We start from the raw sequence: 25,766 nt of genomic DNA on the forward strand, positions 1-25,766 counted from the left end.
TCATACTTGTAAAGTTTTTTGAGCCAGAACAAAGCAGTGTAACATGCAAAACATTATATATAAAACTATGTAAATTCTTTTAAAAGCTTTTTTATTTTTATGGATGGACACTACTTCGAAAGAGTGACTAAAAACGCCATGAATATTCACTGAATTATAATTGTTAAAATATAATTTCTCACAGTACAGACTTATAACTGAATTATATTTCATCCAAGTTTGATAAAGTGAACATAGAAATGATATCCACCAAATCAAATACAATTATTTCAGAGGAATGTTTTAATATAAATCGGCTACCATGCAAGCTGTCGCTTGCATAGCAAAGATTATATATAAATAATACCTGGCAACTTATCATTTCAAAGAATGTGATCATTGCAGTTGTTCAAATGTTTTTTCACTATCTTAATTAAATTTTATGTTCTTAGGAATAGGGCGTAAAATCTTCTGATAACGTACACAGTTGATGTAAAGCGTCATATCAATAGCAAACAGGTTTAAAATACCTCTCTTTGTGTTTTCTGTCAACGATCACTATTAGAAGACGTCAGCATGAACAGCATTATCTCTGCGTTGTTGTTGGAAGTTTGCTCGCAGTACATCGCAAATGAGCTACTTTAATCCTACATTGCTCATCTGGGAAATACATTTACAGTGATAATTTTGCAATGAGTTGAACTTCTTCCAAAATATGCTATACAAGGGACTATAAAGCTGATCAGACTCATTTTAAAGACGAAAACGTTCGTGATGTAATGATAATCAATGTACTATTTTATTTCTTGCAATTACTTAATCTGACCTTTCTATGATATGAAATTGATGTGATGGTGTTGTTTAGTATTTATATACAAAAACTAAGGTAGGCTATAAATGAGAATAAGTGGTGTAAATACTAAACAACAAAATCTTGTGGAAACAGCAGTGCGTATGTAAGAGGAATTCTCGATTTATTTTTGAGGCCGAAAATATAAACTGCATTTCGAATGGCTGCTGAAAACAACACCAAACTAAATTCTTATTGCCGGTCCTATAGTTGTTTACAAACAGTTCCGTACTTCATTCATAATTATGGTCATGTAGAAAACCCACCGATTCTATCCGTTGTTGTTGGAAACCATAAACCAAAAGGAAATTTTCCTCTGTTTTGAGTATTGTTCGTAATTACAATAAAACACATGATAATAGGTTGCATTGCATAATATGAAAAAACCATGTGGTATACAAGCCCCATACTTTACTTAGTTACGTTCCATAAAGTTCTAGAGTCTAAATTGCTGACATAAACATTAAAAAAAGGCTGAAAAAGAAAAATATGGAAAAAAACAACAAAGGAGAGGTACTCTCGAAGTAACGCTTGTTTAGGCAGGAAATAAATACGGTGTTTCGACTGGCTGCTAATAACGACTGTACCTCGAATTCTGATTGCTTTTTAGTAGTTATTACAATGGAAATATCGTTTACACAGAGCACTGAACTGGAAAACATTTCACTTATGAACCTTACATAGAATAAAGTCCCTTTTAATCGTAAATAAAACCACGAATAAATTTGCGCAATTTTTATATCAAAAGATTGAAAGCGATTTCGCGAGTGCTACTATCAGTGAAACATTTCTCATTATTTTATTTTTTTATTGTATTGGCGATACTGCAAAAGTAGTCTGCTTTTCATGGGCGTTACTTTAAGCTATGGAAACAATGGCGTCCCTCTTGTGAAAAATATTACGCTAAAACCTTTCCTTTTATGTAGAGATACTCTCCTAATATTTTAATTTTGACCAATTTTGACATGTAGCTTAATTACATGTTTCTTAATTTGATGTGTGGAAGAGTAAATTATGTGAATAATTACAGAAAAAAGTTGCAAGATAGTGACGTCTGACAACTATTTCGTAAGAACAGCAAATTGCCTCTAGTCAGAGCTGCCAATTGCAACATGAGTAAACAATATTAAGCGGACAAAAACCTGACGTGTTTACAATAATCGTGACATGAAATTAAGCTAAATATGACATTGCTTACAGCGACAAAGACTTGTACGAATACTAAGGGGAGAAGAAGAAGAGGATCAAGGTAAACAAGTTGTTGTCAAAACTACTCCCGAGTTTTCTTCATTTTTCTTTGGAATCAGAGATTTTCACTGGAAGGAAATGAGGTGAGATGTCTGTGGATATGCCGTGATAAGTCTAATATAAAAATAATAAGTGATTTTATGCCATAGACAAAATATAATACAGGTGTAGTAGGGTGTGGAGTTTTAGGTACCCCCTCGCTTCCCCTAGGGGGACCCCTACTCGGTTTTGAGCGACAGTGGTGGCATCTATTGACAGATTTTACGACTAAATTTGGCAAAATGCATTATCATTCCGTGTTACTTAAGAGAAAGGACTCTTTTGGGTTGCAGTTTTCTGCTTACCCCTCCATGGATGTCATGAGTGAGGTTATATTCTCTTATATGAAGGTGAATCCGAATACTATAACTGGAGTACAAATTATGAATAGAAATAGAGTAATCGTTAAAGTAATGCCAGAAGTGTTTCCTGACATCATGGAACAGTTCTAAGACAAAGAAATTCATTCTGAGAAATGTGGACAGGTGAAAATTGTTAATCTAAGATCTTCGGTTACTTATGTCTCTATAAGGAATGCTTCCTTTGAACTTGAAGATGAAGTTTTGACCTCAGTATTATCAAGGTACGGGAAGGTAGAAGGAATCAGATATAACAGATATGTTCATGGGCCATTTAAAGGATACCTGACAGGTGTACGCACCGCTAAGATGAGATTGAAAGAAAATGTGCCCTCATCTATCACCGTAATGGGATATACTCTAACGATATTATATAATGGACAGCAGCGCAAATGTTTTAGGTGCAAAGAAGATGGACACGAGGCTAAAGATTGTAAAATGGAAAGTATGAGACCTATGTTTAATGAGAGTGATTTCCCAGACATGGTCCCTGAACAAGAGAAAAATAACTTTGAAAACAAAAACAAAAGAGAATGGGGAGATCATGGCAATGGTGACAGACAAAGAAGACTCGTAGATAAGGAAACAGTTCCTCAATCTAAACAAATCTTGGAGGATGAGGATGTAGAAACTGGAGAAATAATGGACTGCTTAAGGAATAAAACTTTTGAAAGGTGTCTAGAAAACGAAGATGAAGGGGAATGTTCGGTTGAAAACGAAGAGGAAATAGTTGAGGAAATCCAGAGAAATGAATTGTCACAAGAAATAGGAACTAGTACAATGGAAACTTTAAATATACAGGCTGAAGGAAAGTGAAGATTTGACAGAAAATGAAGATACAGTCTGTGGAAAAGAAGGTAAAGTAAGTATATCTTAGTTTAACCAGACCACTGAGCTGATTAACAGCTCTCCTAGGGCTGGCCCAAAGGATTAGATTTATTTTTACGTGGCTAAGAACCAATTGGTTACCTAGCAACGGGACCTACAGCTTATTGTGGAATCCGAACCACATTATAGCGAGAAATGAATTTCTATCACCAAAAACAAATTCCTCTTGTTCTTCACTGGCCGCTCGGAGATTCGAACCCACGACCAACAGAGTGGTAGTTGAGAACGGAAGCCGCTCAACCAGCGAGGTACTTCTGGAAAAGAAGGTAACAACCAAGAAATCTTGAGTGTACTTCCCAGTGGATCGATCTCCCAAGCGGACCAATGTATTGCTGCCTTGAGAACAGGGAAGTGGTATACAGAACAGGATAGCGCCAACAAGCTTAAGATCACTTTGAAAAAGGACCAAAACCAGAGTATGGATGAAGATTATGAGAATTCCTCATCAGATTACGATAGAGAAAATGTTCAAAAAGCATAAACCATATTAATTTATGTAAAAGGTTTTTTTTTCTTTTAATTCTATAAATTCAATTCATCCACATTAAATGTAGCGACAGTCAATGCGAATGGACTTAACTATATAAATAAGCAAATTAAATTAATAAATTTATTGTTATTATACAAACTTGATATAATTTTCATTCAAGAACATAATATAAAAAGAGAGGGGACTTGCTATCCTTATAAGTAAATCTTCTAATGTGGATGTCCTGAATGTAGAAAACGATGTAAATGGTCATTTAATGAGTGTTAATTGCCGTTGTTCAAACGTTAGTATTCAGTTACTCAATGTCTACGCACCTGCTGGAAGTAGCAAAAAGAAAGAAAGAGAGCAGTTGTTTCATAAAGATATTATGTATTTTTTGAGAAATAATATAAGTAACATAATAATGGGAGGAGACTGGAATTCAGTTACTAGTATGGGGGATTGCCCAAATCCAGATAGTTACCTGTTATCTAAATCTCTTATATGCCTTAAAAATAATTTGAAATTGAAGGACGCTTGGTTTCTCCTAAACCACCATGTAGAATACACATATGTTAAGGGAAACTATGGTTCTAGATTAGATAGATTTTATTTGAGAGATTTGCAAAATCAGGTAAATGATATTCGAAATATACCTGTAAGCTGGCCTGACCATTGCATAATTAAGCTAACAATAAAATTGGAAAATATAGTCTCATTAGGTAAAAGGTACTGGAAATTGAATGTTAATACCTTGAATAATGATATTGTGAAAGAAAATTTCTTAAGGTTTTGGGACAGTGTTAGAAATAAGGAAAGCAGATTCGAAAATGTTAAATGTTGGTGGGATTTTGCCAAAGAAAAAATTAAATCCTTTTTTGTATGTTGTTCAAAACAAATTAATCAGGAAAGATGCGGTTTACTTAATTTATTAAATTTTCAGTTAAAAACAGAAATGGGAAAATCAACATAAATGCAGAGAAAAGATCGTTAGTGAATTCCTTAAAATTGAGAAAAAATGGTATTCAAGATATATGTGAGGGAATAAAAATAAGAGCTAAAATTTATGATAAACTTAGGGGAGAACAAGTGTCTGCGTATCTGCTAGGAAAAGAAAAAAATTCTAAAACTTTTCTGAACAAGATAAAGAGAGAAGATGGTAATGAAATTGTTAATCCAAATGCAATAATTTTGTACGTGAGAGATTATTTTGAAAACCTTTTTAAAAAAGAAAATTGTAATAAATATGCTCAACAAATGTTTCTCAGTTTAATAAATAAAGCTATAGACAAAAAGGAAAATGAAATATTAACAGCAGACGTGACAGAGTCTGAAGTGTTTGCAGCCATTCGTGGAATGAAAAACGGGAAAAGTCCTGGGTTAGACGGTCTCCCAGTAGAATTCTATAAGACCTTCTGGAAAGATATAAAGCAAGATTTCGTTAGTGTAGTGAAATTTGTATTTAAGAATAAAATCGCTGTAAAACTGAATAAAGGAATAATTACTCTTACCCCGAAGGAAGGAAATTTAGATCAAATTTCAAACTGGAGACCGATAACCATGCTAAATGTAGATTTTAAAGTCATTGCTAAAATAATAGCTAGTAGATTTAAAGATGTTTTAAAGCTGATAATATCCCCTGAACAGTTTAGCTGTCTTGAAAACAGGCCAATAATCAATTTAAATGTTTCAATGAGAGATATTATGGTTTACATTAATGAAAATAACAAGGAGGCAGCTTTGATAAATCTGGACTGGTCAAAAGCTTTTGATCGTGTAGACCATGACTTTTTATCTGCAATATTGAAAAAATTTGGGTTTGACAGTGGTTTTATCCAGATAATACAAATGTTATACGAAGACGCTGAAAGTGCGATAAGCATAAATGGTAACCTCTCTGAGCCCTTTTCCATTAAAAAATCTGTAAGATTTTATTTATTGTGTATCAAGAACCTTTCTATAGAATGATAAAAATGCAGCTTTCACAGTTCGCTTTAAAGTTACCTAATCAACTGAATGTCTCTGTTATTGGTTATGCTGATGACTCTGTAATTATTGTAACTAGAGACGAGGGTCTAATAGAATGTATAAATGTCATTAATGAATATGAAAAAGTGTCAGGTGCCCTTTTGAATAAAAACAAAACCTCTATTTTTGGTATTGGGTACTGGGAAAACAGAACAGAATGGCCAATCAATGGCTACCAGGTTCTTCAAGTTTCATGTAAGGTGTTACGTGTCTACCATACAAATAGCTTTCAGAAAAGTGTCGAGTTAAACTGGTCTAATTTGGAAAATAAGATTACCAAGATGGTTGGTATTTTTCAGAATAGAAGACTGACAATATTTCAAAAGTCTATTGTGATAAATTGTAAAATTTTTGCAAAAACATGGTATGTATCACATGTTTATCCAATACCAAATACAACTCCACAAAGAATTCAGAGATGTTTATATAAATATATATGGAATAGTAATTATGAACCAATTGCTAGAAAAACTATGTTTCTAGATAAATTAAAAGGAGGAGTTGGAATTTATAATATTTTCAGCAAGTCAAAAGCTATTATGTTCCATGCATTTCTGAAAAATTGCATCAATAGAGGATTTGGTTATGAAATGTTATATTTTTTGTAAAATTCAGGCGACTTTTGTAATTGAAACGGGCATCAATTATAGGGATTGCACGATTTTTATCCCGGCTTATTATAATACGATGGTTGACATTCTTAGGAAGGTGTATTGCTTTAAAAATTATCCTAATGTGTCAAATAAGGAAACTTATTAATGCAATGTAATGATTACAAACCCAAGATTGAATTGCTGTATCCTCTTTTCAATTGGACTGTAATTTGGAAGCATGTTAATAATAAATATATTGATAAGAACAGCAGGGAAATACTGTATAGGTATATACATGAAATACTGAATACAAATGATAGGTTGCACATCATGAACATAGCAAATGACAATAAATGTCTCTTTTGTGGGGCTGTTGAAAATAACATGCATTTTATATATTTCTGTCCACCGTTGAAGCAAATATTATCCTGGTTCAAGTTACTTTTAAAAAAAATGTTGTAAGATTGAGACGATTAGTTTGCTGAAAATTCTTAAATTGGATTTTACAACTGTGTCAAAGAAAGATGAAAATACTGCCATGGTTCTATTATCGGATTTTATAACAGGACTGTGGTATGGAAGATCTGTGGGACTGTTGAATGACGACCCAAATTTAGTTACATTAATAAGAAATAGAACGTCAAAAACAAAAATATTAATATGTCATGCTTTCAACAATGACCTAAATAAGATATTTACAAAAGATTACCTGTATAATATAATATAGAGACAGGGATTGATAAAATGTGAAATTGAAAAGAAATACTATTGTATTATAAAGACTAGTTAATATTAAATATTATATACATATAAAAAGTCTATGTAGAAAAAGAATCCTAAATTAGGGAAAAATTAAAATACAAAAAATGTATGTAAACATATATTCGTGTAAGTAGAAAAGTTATCATTGTAAAATTATGTAAATACTGTGAAACAACTGTAAAACTGCATTAATGTATTTTTCTAATAAAAGATAAAAAAAATACTAAGTACATAAAAGGAAAGTTTGATTACAAGACACACGCCATTGTTTCCATAACTTGAAGTAATGCATATGAAATGCAGACGACTTTTAGCAGTATCTGCAGAACACTAAAAATAACCTTTTGAAGAAAGTTTGTAATGATGGTAATCACAAAAGGTCTCTTAATCTTTTAAATATCACCAATGAAATACAATTATATTAATGCTTGATTTATGCTTATAAAAGAAATTCATTCAATGTACACTATACTTTATTGAGTAAACAAAAGAGGTGAACACTGATACTTAATCTTGCAGTTTCTGTATCATGATATAGGTATTAATAGAAATGTAATTTTCCCTCCTCTATGGCACGGATACTACAGTGTATGAGACAATTCAATGATACAAGAGATGAGAAAATGCAGGGGAGATCAAGAACACCCAGGAACTTGGTTCTTAGGATCAACAAGAAATTTAGTAAATATAGTAAAATCGTTCCCATTCTTTCATACGATTAAGTAAATACAAAGTTTATACATCTTTACTTTTTGTCTGTGACTAGGAGAATATTGGTCCTAAATTGAAATGATTCGTAGCGAAGTTTGTGAACATTGTCTAATTAGTTCGTATTTTAAAAGAAAGTGAATATTCGACAAGAACAGGAGAGAGAAAGACGGAGAGATTGGGTTATTACGAGAGAATCGTTATCAACATCTTGCGTTGGAAGTATGAATACATTGGAAGTATTAATACACAAGGGAGCTGAGGCATAAACACAAATGGTATCCAAAGAGATAATGACGTTTTCTCGCTAAATATGGCTATATAAGAATATAAAAAAAACTAGTTCACTTTCAGCGCTTAACGGAGTTTGTGAATTTAAAAAAAATCGAGCTGCGTATAAATTAGATAGGAAATAAAACTTGTTTATCTGAAAAATTTAATTATCATAAACATCCGATATCTACAGATTATCAGTGAAATGTGCGTATACATTCACTGTTACGCGGTGATCAAATACGCCTACAATTTTTGCGAGGGAATTCTCACATAGCCAACTTCAGCATATGTCTGAAGTCTGCATAGTAAAGGCTTAACATCATAAGTTGATGCAAATATAACATTTGTTTTGGGGTGCTGCTAATTATTCTCTCCTGCCTTCAGTCAGTCGTTACGAACTTTGAGAGAAAATGCAGATGTGAACCAAGAGACTCTTAGGAGTCTGCAGATGCGGGCTAATTAAGCCAAATTGCCCCACCGTCGCCTGCTACCTTCCAGCAGTTGGGTCTTTACTGTCTAACTTTTTGCAAGAAACGATATAATCCTGGAGGGTATCGTGAACTCTCATTGTAGGTGTTCGAAATATCCGGAAACTTTCTCGCAAGTAAACTTTTTTTCTTCGTTATTTTTGACAGTGATATTTAATCAGCTCTGCATCAGGATGTCTGTTGGCCTTTTGGAGTTTTGTTGCTTTGTTTTTTTTTTTTTTTTTCTTCTTCTTCTTCTGGAATTCCAGCTTAAAGTACGTGAATGTACTCGTAAGGCCTCTGGACCATTTAGGGCTGGGGTCTGTTTCCATTAGGTTACGAAAACACTCCGCTTTAGGTTGTTTTTTTTTCTGGAATCCTCTTCCAGGCAATAATGTGGCTGATAAGTAGGTCATACCATTTTCAATTAACGAAATGAAAAATGGAGTATTTCATATTATCTGTCCTTTGGCTATTGTCTGTCGAAGAATTTAAGAATTTTGTCACAGATATTATTATCAAGACAATCTGCTTTGTTATTATAAGTGTTATAATATATAAAAAATTATCTAGTTTAGAGAGATTAGAAATTACTGCCTTTTGCATCAGATTTCCTGTGTTGAAGCGTACGTTAAAGTTATTTTATGTCGTTGTAAATATGGCATTAAACATCTAATGAAAGTTTCAGTAAATGCCGCACGAAAGTTAGGTATTGTACAAAAGGCCTCATATATTTATAACAGTGATAAAATCCATGCAACCTGTTTTAGGACATTTGGGCTTCCTTTACTAGAATACTGTTCTCCGGTGAGGATGTCTGCTTCTGCCTGTGACTGATCTCTTTTAGATACAGTGGTTCGTGGTGGTAAGTTTTTGTTTCCTAATAGTAGCAGTTATGACTTGGACCATTGACGGATTGTCTCTTGTTTGTCACTTTTTCATAAGTTGTATTTCAACAGAGATCTTTCACATTCACAATTATTCCATGTACCCCTTTATCTGCAGAGAGCAACCAGATTCGCTGAACAGCAGCTCCAATATGCAGTAAATGCACCTCGCTGTTGAACTTCTCAGTTCCAGAGGTCCTTTATTCCTCACACCCTTGGACTGTGTAACAGCCTCCCAGAAGATGTCGTGCAATTAGAACTTCAGAAGTTCAAGCAAAGATGCAATGCATCACTTCTCTAATACTATTCTCCTTGGATTTTTTTCAATTTATTAATTTATCAGTTTTTTTCTTTTTTAATAAGTGGGATTTCTTTATGTATTTCCCCTTGCTTCCTCTTACTTCTTCCTAATGAACACCATATTCTTTGGAAGCTTGAATTTCAAGTCAATGGCCCCTGTGGGCTAATAATAATAATAATTATAACAATTAATTAATGATTATACTTGACTAGATGAACTGAAATGAGAATTTGTTTTGATGAAGCAAGTAAGTTCTACTAGATTAGAGAGTGGAAAAAAAAAGCTCTCTATCACGAGAGTTCATAAATGTTCTAAAGGTTCCACAATAATATAACTAGTTAAGGATCGTGTAAAATTTATAAAAGCTTTCGAACCCTACTCTGGGTTCATCTTTAGTCACAATGAGGAATTTTACATGTAATGTTCAGAGGTAAACTTAAAAATCAAAATAAAAAGTCACTAAAGATCGTTGACACCGGTAGTTAGCTTCCAAACAGGCCAGTGATGAGGAACGAAGGCAGTTATTCTAACGAGGTGATTTCCTCTCTGGTAATCATCCTGGCTGCAATTCTACTCGATCTCCGTACAGGTTGACGCAACGTTGCAAGAGGTCGTTCATCAGGAGGCGCAGCCTTGGGTACCGTAACCAGACTCCCCTGGTTTTAACTTTAGGACAGGCTCTGACTTTCCCTCCCCTGATGCTGCTTCTGCTTTGCCTCTCCCTGTCCAGGTAACCGCTGCCCCAGGGGAGTCTGGTTACGTTACCCAAGCTGCGCCTCCTGATGAAGGGCCTCTCGCAACGTTGCGTCAACCCGTACGGAGATCGAGTAGAACTGCAGCCAGGATGATTACCAGAGAGGAAATCACCTAGTTAGAATAACTGCCTTCGTTCCGCATCACTGGTCTATTTGGAAGCTAACTGCGGTGTCAACGATCTTTAGTGACTTTTGATTTTGATTTTTAAGTTTATCTCTGTACATTACATGTAAAATTCCTCATTGTGACTGAAGATGAACCCAGAGTAGGGTTTGAAAGCTTTTATAAATTTTACACGAGCCTTAAGCAGTTATATTATTGTGGACCTTTAGAACATACTAGAGATTGTCGCCTCTTCCCCTCTTCCTTCCTTCTTCTCTCTCTCTCTCTCTCTCTCTCTCTCTCTCTCTCTCTCTCTCCATTTACATGTCTATTTATCTATCTCTCTCTAGTTATATACTCCGTCAAGCATTGCATCGAAATAATCCATGAAATCTTATCTGAGAGGAGAAAAACCTGATATTTTTTTTCTCCTTTGGTGCTTATCCTATCCTCCTGTAAGCAAAAGTTGATAATATAATGCACAATTTTCGATTATTTTTTTTTTAGCTTCCCATATTCACCACACTATACATCTATTTTCCATATCGACCTCGTCAAACACTATTTCATATATAGATGATGATTTAGAGTTGATTAATGCATCCGATCGAGTTGGATATAATAAGGTTTTACTATTATCCCATCAGTGTTAAACATATCTAAAGTTGAACCTTGTCTGAGAGGACTTGGCGCGTGATCATATTCTGCCAAATTGCATTATCAGGTGGGTATCGGTATGCACTATCTCTCACGCTGCTTTAACACGTTACTTAATAATCTGCTTAAATTTCATCTTTCTCAGCAACCACGAGCTTTTGCTGTAGAAAAAAAAATGTGAAAAATCAGACATTTTCTAGCGTCTGTTTATTAGCCTGGGTTTTCGTCTTTATAACTTTGTGATCAGAGGACAGTGATTTTAGTGATTTAGTAAGAAAATCGGTTCATTTTCTAACTATTAATCGTAAAACTAAAGATTTAGATTTTCAACTTGGTAATATGACAAGCTTAGGTTATACAAATTGGTTTAAAGTAGATTTAGCTGCGATTTGTTAAACTGCATAAGCCATTAGTGGCAACTTCATTTGAAAATAAAAAAAGTTGAGTTTATCTTTTGAAATTTAGTGATGGAAATTTAAGAAAATGATAAATGAAAAACAGGAGGTGTATTTTGACTGATGGCGTATACCAGGTAAAGGCATTATTCATTCATTATTCGTCAGCTTCCTTAAAAAAAACTTACATTTTTCGTAAAATAAATAAGATTACCTTTTAGTCGTAAAACTTCACAAAAAATAAAGCATAACGATCTTACCTAATGTGCGATTCGTTTCGATTCCCAGTTTTTCACACGGAAAAAGTGATTATTGTTAATAATGTTTCTCCTCTTAATAAGTTTCATAAATACATTCGTCTTTATTTTGTAATATACAAAAACTTATCCTTTGTTTTGCTATATTTTTCCGCTGGAAATCTGGTCGGCTGTTTGGAATATATACGAGTCAATTTTGAGCGAACATGCAGTACGCCACATAAGCCAACTTAAAGTGAAGCTCTCGCTTCCAGGCTCCCAACGTTTATCGTTATCTGCTTCAGGAAGTCCGACCCTTTTGCATGGACACAGCGCGCTTCTATTCCCCTTTGCTAAGTGTTTTTACCTTTTATCATACAAATGGGTCAAAATTGCCAAACTCGCTTAGCAAATTCCCAGGTTCGTCTCTTTGAGAGTCACTGCGAGAAGGGGCCAGTGCATTCCTGCTTGCGACGAATGAAGTTCACACGAACACTCTCCTCATTAAATCCCCGTTGGGGCTGCCAGTGACCACAGAAGGAGGATCAGAATGAAACTCTTATTCCGGAAAGCTAAACGTTCATTGCTTCTTTTTTAAGATGGTCGAATCCGTGAGCAAAGATTTCACCCGCTTGCATTCCCCCTTCGGCGAGCTTTCTCACACTCCGTCACACAAATGACCCAAATTGGCAAACTTGGTTAACAAACCTATTCTGGCATTCCTCGGTCTTGCTCCAAAGTTCCTTTGCCTGTTTCTCCTCGCGGAATTCGGGGCAAGGAGAGGGGCCACCGGATGCATCTTCGAGATGACAGAATGCAGATTATCATTCCTTCTGAATAAGCACTAACTAGTCAGATGTATGGATTTTGAAAATACATTTGCTAATATTCATTCACAGGGAAATAACTATTCATCTTTTCATATGCATATATGACCATATAAGCAATAATATGGAGGAAATAAGGGTATATGGTTATTATTTCTGGGTTTTTAGATGAAATAACCACGACAGAGAATAAAAAAGCCCAAATCATTGATATGTAAAGGGGAGAGTAGCATCTTTAAGAAAGAAAAAATCTGATTCGATTGTATTACAAAAAAGTAGCCTTCAGCGTTATGTAAAATTCAAAGGATATGTAATTTAATTCACAAAATGAAAAAAAAGGATATTTAATAAGTGACCAAAAAGTATAATGTTTCACCATTCTAGAAAAAAGAAATACTGTTAGAAAGGAATAAGATGAAAATTAAAGCTGGGTAGATTAGGTGCATTCATTGTCATACTCTGTTCCGTCCTTTACTTTGCATCTAAGGAATCACCCTTCTTTTTGCGATTATAATGAAATGAATTCTAATTTCCCTTCTCTTTCTCATTACATAAAGAATCACTCGCGTGTTTACTAATTAATTAAGTGAATTCCAATTCGCTCTTCTCCAACTGATTTTGACTGATGTCGTCGCAAAATGAAGGAACAATTAAGCGCTCAATCCCAAGCGAGAGATTATAATATCTGAGTGCACCGAGACCAGGAATAAAGACTGAAATGAACCGGACGTTTCAGAGGAATAAAAATCCTGCGTATCATGGCTTTTGTGCTTCAAACATCTCGTTGTCGCCGAAGGATTCCAGCATTCTGCATGAAATCCAATCTATTTCAATCCTTATTTATATCTGGCGCTTATTTTTGTCTTCTTCCTCGTGTTTTTACTTTATGAATAATTTCTATTTTATTTCAACAGTTTATTCTTCCACTTTTCTAATGAAAATTAACTCCATCAAGGCTGATAAATGATGAGAGATAACATGTTATCTACATCATTAATTAGTATTATATATAAGAAAAAGCAAAGTTAGCTATACTGTTAAATTAGAGGATAGTGCCATTTGGGATATAGAATATTGCATCTGTTTCTTTAATGTTTCAGACAGCAGGAATATGAAAGTATTCAGTAACTATCTGCAACTATTAGCCTGGCCGCGCAGGCGCATGATGCTCTGTGGTGACGGACTAAGTTTCTGGTACTTGGTTACGTGTTGCCCTAGAGGCCTAGAGCAAGAAGGAACCGAGTCACTCGCTAATGTATGTTATGGGAGCCGAGCTAAATAACACTGTTTAAAGGAAATTAGAATTATTGTCGTACTTTTGTATGTTCCTCCTTTAAGAATTGTGATATTAATCTTTTTCTAGTGACTCGGCTTAACATCTTTTTTTCGGTCTGAAGAGGGTTTTATTTTAGCACTCAAAATTGTAGGCCTATATATTTTGCATATGCAGCGTTAAAAACAAAACTACTTATTATATTTTGCTTATTTATCGTGATCAAAATATAGGAAGAATGTTGAATATTAACCTATAAATGTCTGTCTAGGCCTAATAATCCTTGCCTGGTCTGTGAAAGGCGGGGAATCCTATAATATGCAGCATGATTTTGTCTATAAGTATTTGTGCGGTATTAGATTTCCATAATCAATATTTTTTTTCCCTTTTTTTTTTACATCCGTTATGCAAATATATAACTGATCATTTCAGTGTTGAATGGCCTCCTCGAATTGTCCATTTGACCTAATTGTGAAACCGTGTGGTTGAGGAATTAGTCACTACATGGTAGATTAAAGTTTATATTCTCCATAATGAGGTAAGAGAGAAAAACAAATATAATATATTTCAATATATTATTAATATCCGTAATGGGTGGTAGATAATATTGATAGTGAGCAAGAGGTTGAAACGTAACATTAAAACATTCCTTATAGTAGAAAAATATCAACTAATAAAAGTAGCCTATAATTAATATTTTAGAATATAATTTTAAAATATAATTAAAGAACAACAACATCTAAAGATAAGTCAATACATTCTTTCGAACAAAATTAAAGAAAAACAACAGTAAATTATATTTATCCCATATATTCAGTAAAAGTGGTTTTTCTAGGCAGTTTAAGTTTATGAATGCTATTCACATCCTGATGTTTAGTGGAACTCCCAGAAGCACCGATAACTCAGTTCACATATGAGTTACCAGTTACCATTCATTCTAGGCCTATGTGACTCCCATTAAACCATTCATCTGTAAAAAAAAAAAAAAAAAAAAAAAAATTCCAATGTCACTCTCTGGTATATCTGAATTCTCCTTCATATTTCCAAAATTTTTAATTTCATGACTTTCTGATGTACTAAAAAGAAAATTGGCATATGTAAGGTTTAGAAGTTATCGTGCATCAAAACTGGACTACTGAACATTCGACATTGCAGTCGTGCCAGCCGAACCCCATATGGCAGCGCATTTCACCACCCTTCAGTGAATCGAACTGTATTTAAAGAAAGGAAGCTATTGTAAGGGACCGCATGGCAGTCCTATGGGCACACGTGCATGTGGGACAACCATCGGACAAAACAAGACAAAGCATCCCGCGCTCTCTCTCTCCCTCCCATGCGTCAGCGGCGATCGCTCGAAGGAACACAGCATCTACCATACAATATTCCTGTCTATTTCTCTCTAACCATTGTTGTCTCGATTCATGTATAATCACCACTTCTTGCATTGCCATGCAAGCATTTCGATCATGTACTTGTAATGTTCCACCGAATCTTCTGTATCAAACTGTATGTATGTTTCTGTTTGTGAAAAGCGTATCTTAGTTTTACCAGACCACTGAGCTGATTAACAGCTCTCCTAGGGCTGGCCCGAAGGATCAGACTTATTTTACGTGGCTAAGAACCAACTGGTTACTTAGCAATGGGACCTACAGCTTATTGTGGAATCCGCACCATATTATAGCGAGAAATGAATTTCTATCACCAGAAATAAATTCCTCTAACTCTTCATCAGCCGGCCAGGAGACTTGAACTTGGGCCTACCAAGTGCTAGGCCACAGCTCTACCGACTCTCCCAATGAAGAGCTTCTGTTTGTGAAGACACCAAGCGTCTTGCCATTTCACATATATTATGCTACTGCATTGTCTCATTAATCTGCCTCGAATCTCATGCAAATGTCCATATTTGGAATTTCCTGGCGCTTCCATTGATATATGTTTTATCGTACGTTTATTGTCTCTCACAATTGCCATCTGTTTGTCTGTCAACAAGCACAGACGTCCGAAACATAATCTCTGTTGTGTCTTGTCTGTGTGTAGAAACTGCATTGCGGCTCGCACCAGCAATAACAACCATGAAGATTCTGTGCTAAATCTGAAACAACATGTGCATTGATTCAGTAAGGAACCACCAATAAGCTAGACAACACCCAGCCAGTATGTCATTCAATCCCTTCCTTACATTGGTGACCCCTGAGTGACCCAAAGGAGCCAATGGTAGACGTCCGACCCACGATGACGACCCATGCACCAACGAATCCTTCGTCGCCTCCTCCACCTAACCTCTCGATGTTCCCGAGCCTTCAGTAGACGTTCGACCCTCCGTGATGACCCACCCCACCACCGGAGCCCTAGACGCCTCCTCCAGGCAACCTGACACCGCCACCGAACTCGTACCAGACGAGCTGACCAACGAAGGACCAGCCGACGTCATCATTCAGCCTGCTGCCGTCCCCTCAAGCTGGCTACCGAAGGATCAGCCGACATCATCCTTCAGCCTACTGCCATCCCCCTCGAGCTGGCTACCGAAGGATCAGCCGACATCATCCTTCAACCCGCTGCCGTCCCCCTCGAGTTCCTGATGGCCGGCGTCATCCTGACCGGCGTCGCCCTTCAGCCTGCTGCCCCCCTAAAGCCCAAGCCCTTCACGCTCATTCGAATTGTCAGCAAGACGATTTCCGCTATCGGGGCCTTGCTTTGGGGGCGCGGGAGTATTGTGAGGGACCACATGGCAGTCCTATGGGCACACGTGCGTGTGAGTCAGCTATCGGACAAAACAATACAAAGCATCCCGCTCTCTCTCTCTCTCTCTCTCTCTCTCCCTCCGGTGCGTCAGCGGCGATCGCTCGAAGGAACGCAACTTCTACCATACAATATTCCTGTCTATTTCTCTCTAACCACTGTTGTCTCGATTCATGTGCAATCACCACTACTTGCATTGCCATGCAAGCATTTTGATCATGTACTCGTAATGTTCCACCGAATCTTCTGTATCAAACTGTATGTATGTTTCTGTTTGTGAAGACACCAAACGTCTCGCCATTTCACATATATTATGCTACTGCATTGTATTCATTAATTATCTCGAACCTCATGCAAATGTCCACATGTGGAATTTCCTGGCCGTTCCATTGATATATGTTTTATCATTGTACGTTTATTATATCTCTCACAATCGCCGTCTGTTTGTCTGTCGACAAGCACAGATGTCCGAAACATAATCTCTGTTCTGTCTTGTCTGTGTGTAGAAACTACATTGCGGCTCGCACCAGCCAATAACAACCACGAAGATTCTGTACATTGACGTTACGGGCTGCTCTAGGAGCAAGAGCCCGTGCTGGCACAAGGCCAGCTAAATCTGAAACAACAACAACAACTGTACATTGATTCAGTTAGGAACCACCAATAAACTAGACAGCACCCAGCCAGTATGGCACTCAATACCTTCTTTACGCTATAAATTATATAATATTTTTTTATAGTTATATCTTATTTCCTAACTTAGAGAATGTTTTTTTTTTCTTTTGACAGAAAGATCTTTAAACAGATGATAATCTGTCTGATAACATCAGATAAGCCAAATTCCACTCACGTATTATTCGCGTAAAATAACAGCTCTTCATACAGATAAGACTCTGTTAATACGGTTGGTAGGACTGTTCATATCTAAACTTTATGAAATATTTCACAATGATTCGGACAAAATACTTAAAAACCTGCATAAAACAAGGTTTTTTTCTTGCATTTTTGTTTCTTACTTGTGATACTTGATTCGAATTTTCACAATATAAAAAAAAAATCTCAAACTAATTATTATATAGAAAATAAAAAAGAAAAACGATCCGAACTATATATTTCGTAAAGTGATGCAATATATAAAAGCGTAATTGTACTATGTCTCTCTAAGGAATTTTCAATTTATGCTTTTTAGAATATTATTATATTTCATAATGTGTTCATTAGCATAGTTTTCTCTTTTTTGGTACGTTTTTAAACCTGAAGATGGACATATTATTTCTGAACATTATTTTTACATTATATAAATAACCTTGAAAAGGGCTGAAATTTTTTTAGCCACGTAATATCATTATCATTACTAATTTTAGGAGTAAGACTTATTTAGAACAGGTTTCAATAGAAATTAGAGTTTCAGCATATTTGACAAATTAAACTTCCTTAAATGTCACTCAGGAAACATCCTCTTGCCGAAAAGATTTGGACGCCTCCTTAAGAGGCCTCCCCAGCCAGAACAATGATGGCATCCAGCCTCTCCGACTGTTATCGAGATTTCGCCTAATTGTGACCAGGGATTTTGAAACCTGAATTTCCCTCGTTCTCTTAAGGGTCGCTGTAAGGAGGAGAACTGGCAACACTCACCAGTTAAAGTCGACATTTTCCTGACAGAATCAGGACTCAGAATCCTTACTGACTCAAGAGAATCTAGGGAAGCGCCTGAAAGATACAAAATGCACAAAGACAAAAACTTGATGATAGCTTATTAACATCATGCTTAAGAGTACTGGGTAATGTCTAATGATTATGATGAAAGTATTGATTAGTCAGAGGTATAAAATTATTATATGCCCACTGTGCGTTTTCCAAGAGTCGTGTTAATGAATGATATATAAACGTCTATTGTCTGGCAATGGGTTCAAACCTAGATCTCTGTTTTCACAGCATATATAATATATCACTATCATAAACTCCAAGATCAAGGAAGAAACAAGATAAAGACATCCCTTTACGTCACAAGAATGTTTTGTGTACAGAAAACTAACAAGAAATATTTTCAAAACAATTTATTGGTTTATGAAGGGAAGTTATTATTCAAAGCTACACTAAAAGTTTTATATCATTAACTATAACACTTGAAGAGACTACTCAATGTAGTCCTCTAAATTCAGTGGTATACCTTAGAAAGAAAAGCGTTGTCATTACACAATAATATTCAGCAATCAACAAACGCCAACCTGTCTTTGATGTATCTTTTCCATCGTGCGGTACTTTGCTGCCTGATCCTTCTTTTCGATAGTAGATAATGAAATTAAAAGTGGCACTAATGAAAATGGAGTCCTTAGATAGTTTTGTCAAAATTACACGCCATTTGCTCTTTTATTTGCGATAAATCTTTTCCATGAGCGCAAGTTTTATTCTGTGATCAAAGTTACAGTTGTTTATGGAAACTATCATTCCATGGCGTCTTTGTCTGAACCATCCTCTCTGAGACTTTATCTAGGCCTCTTTTTCAAATTCCAAGATATACTACTGCTTTTTGACCTCACTGATATTTCATTCCAGCAGTTTTGTCTCCTAATCCTTTACATATTACATTCAACTACCAAGAAGGGAGAGTTGTTTGTAGCCTAACTAATTTCTAAGTGTTAATGATGATGAGCTTATAAACAGAATTTTTCTATAATTGAAATATACGTATTTGGTATATGAAAAAAATAAAGGCGAGTGAGTTTTTTTCACCGAAAGTATATATTTGTTTTCATTTGTCAGCTGACTTCTTGTCCTGTCTTTTAACTTTCCCTCAACTGGAACCTGGCCTTTCTTATAACATCAAAGCTTTTCCTTTTCTTTGGAGTCTTTTCATGGCCTCCACTTCTTACCAAACCATACTCAAAGAAATCGATGGTGCATTGCTTGCTTCTGATTCATAATCTGATTATGATACTGATGATCCTGATCTGATGGGAAAGTAAGGATGACAATGATAGTACCAATGATGATGATGATAAAGATGTTGCTGATGGTAAAGAAGATACCCCCACATCAGACTCTTGTATTGATGTTCCTTTCTATGCCTAAAAATTAAGGTATCATCCGTGGACAGATTTAAATTCCATGGATTATAAAAGCTTTTGTTGCAGTTGGAATTGCAATGGGTAATTCACAAACACTGAATTGAAAGTTATTTTAGTGGATATAGCTTTATATTAGATACACCAGTTTCAAAGCAGTATTTGAAAGGTACAGATATCAGATTGATGGACCACAGAAAGGATAGTAATTATCGCTAATTGGATATCTAAGAATAAAAATATTATGTGTATTTCCGAGTCTTTTCCCTTCTGAAAACTTTATATTAAAGCTACTTTAATATATTATTAAGTACATTTCGTGAAGTATAGCATTCACACGTGGAATGAATATATGGAAAATGAGCATATCATGTATTGATAATGTACTCAAGGGATTACAAGTGTCACTAACGTAGACCTCAGAATCAAACCAATTTTATTTTTTCTGTTATTCTTTTAATTTGCAGATTTTGATAGAAAGAGAGAGAGAGAGAGAGAGAGAGAGAGAGAGAGAGAGAGAGAGAGAGAGCTGGAGGGGAGAACATTCTTTTACTGTCATGTTTTGACAGAAGACGTAGGGTGAAAGATCAGGCGTGAGAAAACATATACCGAGGTGGATTTATTTTATCTTTTTTTTAGAAAAACCTTTTTATTGCCAAGAACAGCAAAGAACCCATGAAAGGGTTAGGGAGAGGGAACCAAGGACCAGAAACCCTCTGAATATTGAGCAGTCGTTACATGGATAAAAACCCATTTCGAAAAACTAGGAAAACTTCAAAAAAAGAAAAATAAGAGGGAAGTTGGGAAGGAAAGAGGTTAACATTAAGCAGTTACAATTTTTTTTTGTATGCAGGTAAAGAGAAAGTGAAGTAAGGAGAGAGCATGACAAAATCATTTTAACACAGAGTATATCTTTATTCCTTAATGAAATAAGAATACAACAGTTACGAAGTGATCTGAGTAGGCAGAGAGGTTCTGTAAAAAGAAGGCTAGAGTTATGATTTAGCAATCAGATGAAAAAATAAATGTTGAATAAAGACAATGTGGGAATGTGTGATAAAATAAAAAAATGATAAAATATATTTATATATATATATATATATATATATATATATATATATATATATATATATATATATATATATATATATATATATATATACATATATATATTATTTCAATGAATTTCACCCTTTTGTAGTCACGCGTAATCTTTTTTCTATTATGTGCAAAGTGACCACAACAAAAGCATTTTTAGAACCTACGATTGCTAGCAAGTAAAGTTTGTCATGTTTTCATCCCTACTTGAAATACAGATCTGATGCTATTTTTGGCTTTTAGAAGTGTCCTAAATTGTTTAGTAAAATCTTACTAATTTCTATACATATAGTGTCAGGAAAAAAATGTAGAGCTTTTCCTCCATTTTCCTCAGCGTTCCTCGAATGTAGAATTTCCCCTCTTCCACCCCTTCTACTGCTGCAAGTGAATCTTGACCAGTGAGAGAAGTGAAAACTCCAACACTCAAAGTAACAAGACGAAGAGGAGCTTTTTAAGTGTTAAACAAAAGAAAGATTGGGAGGGTTTAAGATATTATTTTTTTAAGGAACAAGCAGGTTTTTTTTTTTTTTATAATCTGAGCATCCTGTCTTATAAGAATATGCATTTTTTATGTACATTTCAAGATAGTAGTACTTATTTTGTTTTCTTCTTCAGAAATCATATTGCATTTGCCTTCAATTCTCGAAGTCGGCAGTCTTTTCATCTGTCGTGCAAGTGAGGGAATCTTTAATTTTCCTTCGGTGAATCTCATACTTCATCGTCCTACCATTTACTACTTTTCTTCCCTTTTCCTGTCCTTTATAAGCAGAAACACGGTCGGTTTGAAAGAAAATTAAAACTCTTTTCAACTGGCAACTCTTTAATGTGCTTCTTATAACATGAGTTTCAAGCGTGTGGCACATACATCATAACACTCTCTAAATCCTGTTTCTCCTACCACCACATAGGATTACAACATGTGTAATTTGCACTGCAGATGTAAGTATCCTTACATCTGCTTGTCAGTTCTTTTTATAAGCAAGCCTTTTCCTTGACCAGTAATAAATGTTCCCGGTTGATAGCTGGAAATACAAAAAGAGAAATAGAGCGCGTAAACGTAATTGCAAGGTCTGAAGCCATTCAGTATAGTGTGTGCCCTTCTTTGACATTAATAGTTAAGCATGATCCATAAATTCGAAAGAAAAGGCGCAGTCGTTTTTTCTGGTTTCGAAGATATTTTAAGAAGAACTAGATGCATAACTTTCTTTTAAATCAATGGCAAAATATCCATAGGCCTCAGTTCAGTCAACACAACCATCCATTTTTACATTCAGCTTCCCCACTCCACACTAGAACGCAGCCTAGTCGGTAAAGATATGATTTACTAATACAGGAAGGGGAAGTTCAGTTTAGAGCCTCGTTCAGAATTAATGTACAATAGGTTCTCTTTTTCTCAACCGATGAAGACCTTGTACTTTCCTGTCGGTCTCTGGTTCCCCTAAGCCTGTCTGAGCTTGTAGGTGTTTAACATGAAAAGTGAAGTTTATTAATCAAGAATCCATATAAAAATTATTGCTATTGATCGTTAAGAATCCCCACAGAACGGGACTAGAACATTTTTATGACGATGTGTGTTAACCTTTATCAGAGGGAATACACGCAGAATGTTCATTTACTTTAATTAAGAGTTTTTACTACATGTACCATGTGTGACTTATTTCAAGGACGTAATATTACAAATCATAAAAACAATGTTATTTTATTAATATGAGAAACATGCTCTCTTTTTTGGCAACTTTGGCAAGTAATGAATTGTTCCAAGTTAATCTTGAGGTGGAACATAATTAACATGCTCGTTAGGTCTTTTTTAAAGCATTTTCACGGAAGGGAAACAAAGAAGATGTGGTAACACGTGCGTAAGCAGAATGGAAAAATAAAGGAGAATATTTGCTGGAGAGGGTTCAGAAATCTAGTCAGTTTTCTTCGCAGTACGGCTTCTTAAATTTCAGGACAGAGGACCAGGAGTAGAAATGATGAAGGTTTCACCTCTTCGAGATTAAGCACCCAGTATGACTGTGTGGTTTTATGTTCCCACAAACACACACACACATATATATAATATATATATATTGAGTGTGTGTGTATGTGTAGAATCTAGTGGTCACTTTTTACCAGATATATATGCAATGGCAATAGCCACAATGTCCTCTTAACTTCTTGAATTCTTCGCGCTTTTTTGGATACGCTTGTCACTACAAAGCCTTAAGATCCAAGCGCAAGAAATATGAAGAAATTCTAATGTGCGAACCCGGACTCAATAATCAGGACGAGGTACCATTGTCGACAATGGTACTCGTTCTGATTAGGAACCAGGTTCGTTTCCCTACTGGACATCATAATTTCTTCATATTTCTTGAACTTGGATCCTAAGACTTTAACTGACAAGCATATATCAAAAAAATATATATATATATATAATATATATATAGAATATTTAATATTACAATTATACACACATATATATATATATATATATATATATATATATATATATATATATATATATATATATATATATATATATATATATGTGTGTATGTGTGTGTGTGTGTGTGTGTGTGTGTGTGTACATATATATATATGTATTACGTGTGAGAGTGTTTGTGTGTGCGCGTGTGCATAAAAACACGTAGAATTTTACTAAGTGTTCAATCTCCAAGAAGTGAAACGTTCCCCATCTGTACATCTGGCCCCTCTGTCTTGAAATCCAAGAGGCAGCACTACGAGGAAAGCTTCCTGATTCTTTTTCCACAACTCTCTCTAGCAAGTCATCCCTTCATTTTTCATTCTGCTTACACACGTGTTACCAAATCTTCTTAGTTTCATTTCTGTAAAAAATGTTTTAAAAAAATACATAACAAGCCCGAGAACCTTGTTTCACCTTAAGAATAGCCTGGGACAATTCATTACTTACCAAAGTTTGCCAAGAAAGGAGAAGCATTTTTCTTTTAATAATAAAATAAAATTGTTTTCTATAGTCATTATATTACCGCCTTGAAATTTGTAACTACTGATATATGTAGTAAAATCTTTCAATCGGAGAGAATTAAAATTCTGTTTATATTCCCTAAAATAAAGCACTGAATTCGTCATCATATGGGTTCTTGATGAATAAATTTCTCTTTTCCCCTCAAACGCCCACAAGCACAGGAGAAAATCAGGCAGGCTTCGGAGAATCAGAAACTGAAGGGAGAGTGCAATGTCTTCAACGATTGTGAAAACGAGGACCTATTGCAAATCAGTTCCGAACGCCAAACTATAAACCTTTCCTTCCTTTTATTAGGAAAACAAACCTTTACCAACCTGGCTACTTCCGAGGATAGAATGGTCAAGTGGAATGTAAAATGGTTGTATTGACAAAACTAAGGCCTGTGGAAATTTCGTCACTGAAATTGAAGAGTGTTGTGCATGTAGTTCTCTTTAAAATATCGCTGAACCAAGAAAAAAATAACTGAGTCATTTCTCTACGGATTTATGGTTCATGTTTAACGCCTAATGTCATAGAAGGGAACACACTACACTGAATGGCTTGAGAACTGGCAGTGACGTCTGCTCGCTCTATTTCTCTCTTTTATATCTAGGCAATCAGTTTGGCACATTTTTGACTTATCAAGGAAAAGGCTTGCTTATGACAGGATTTGACAAACAGATGAAAGAATACTTCACATCCTGGAATACAAATTCCATAAATTCTAATCCTGTGTTGGTGTAAGGCAAACAGGTTTTACAGAGTGTTATCATATTTTTATAAAACAGGAGGCTCAAATTATTATATTGTTGAAAGACCTACTTGCTTGACACTGAAAGAAAACCACATATAAAACGTCAAACTTTCCGACCACTATGTCTTGTTTATCAATAGGGTTGACCACCATTCCCTCAAAGGTCTTTAAAAGTTCCCCTTCGCTATGTTGCTTTGAGCGTAGGAGTTTTCACTTCCGTCATTGATCAAGATTCACTTGCAATAGGGGAAGAGTGGAATAGGGAGGCTGTGCATTCAAGGAACACTAAAGAAAAGGAAGGAAATGCTCTATATCTTTTTTCCTTTTGTTATTTCTGTATAACAATTGGTAAGATCTTACGTACCGATTTCGCTCATTTCTAAAAGCCTAAAATATCTTAAAAACATATCTGTATTCTAATCAGGGATAAAAAAGTAATAAACATTATACCCTTTGCATATATATATATATATATATATATATATATATATATATATATATGTGTGTGTGTGTGTGTGTGTGTGTGTGTATATGTGTGTGTGTGTGTGTGTGTGTGTGTGTGTTCGCGCGTGTGTGTGTATGGGTGTGCGCCAGTGTGTTTTTGTAATTGCATCATGGATTTCCACAAGACTGAACTCAAGATCTAATATTGAAACAGTTCATCGTTACTAAACCCTGTTGTATAAATAAATGTCCTTACTCAACATCAATTTTTCTTCATTTGACTGCTAAATCATACTTCTAACCTTCTCTGTACTGACCACGTCTGCCTACTTAAATCTCCTCGAAACTATCGTATTCTTCTTGGTTATCTTTTTCTATTCCTTTATCAAATAAAACATCCATACTGTTTACCTACTAAAAAAAATCATTGAAAGGATTTAAGGTCGACCTCTTTTCTCCCCAGCTTTCCTCTTTGTTTTTCCTCTTCTACAAGCATAACTACTGTTGGTCTTTTTATTTTCTTTAATGTTTCCAGGTATTAGAAAGGTGTTTTTTTACATCTGTAAAAACTGCTAATATTAAAAGGGTTCCTAGTTCT

Source organism: Macrobrachium rosenbergii, chromosome 54 (assembly GCF_040412425.1).
Source record: "Macrobrachium rosenbergii isolate ZJJX-2024 chromosome 54, ASM4041242v1, whole genome shotgun sequence".
NCBI classification, from domain to species: Eukaryota; Metazoa; Arthropoda; class Malacostraca; order Decapoda; family Palaemonidae; genus Macrobrachium; species Macrobrachium rosenbergii.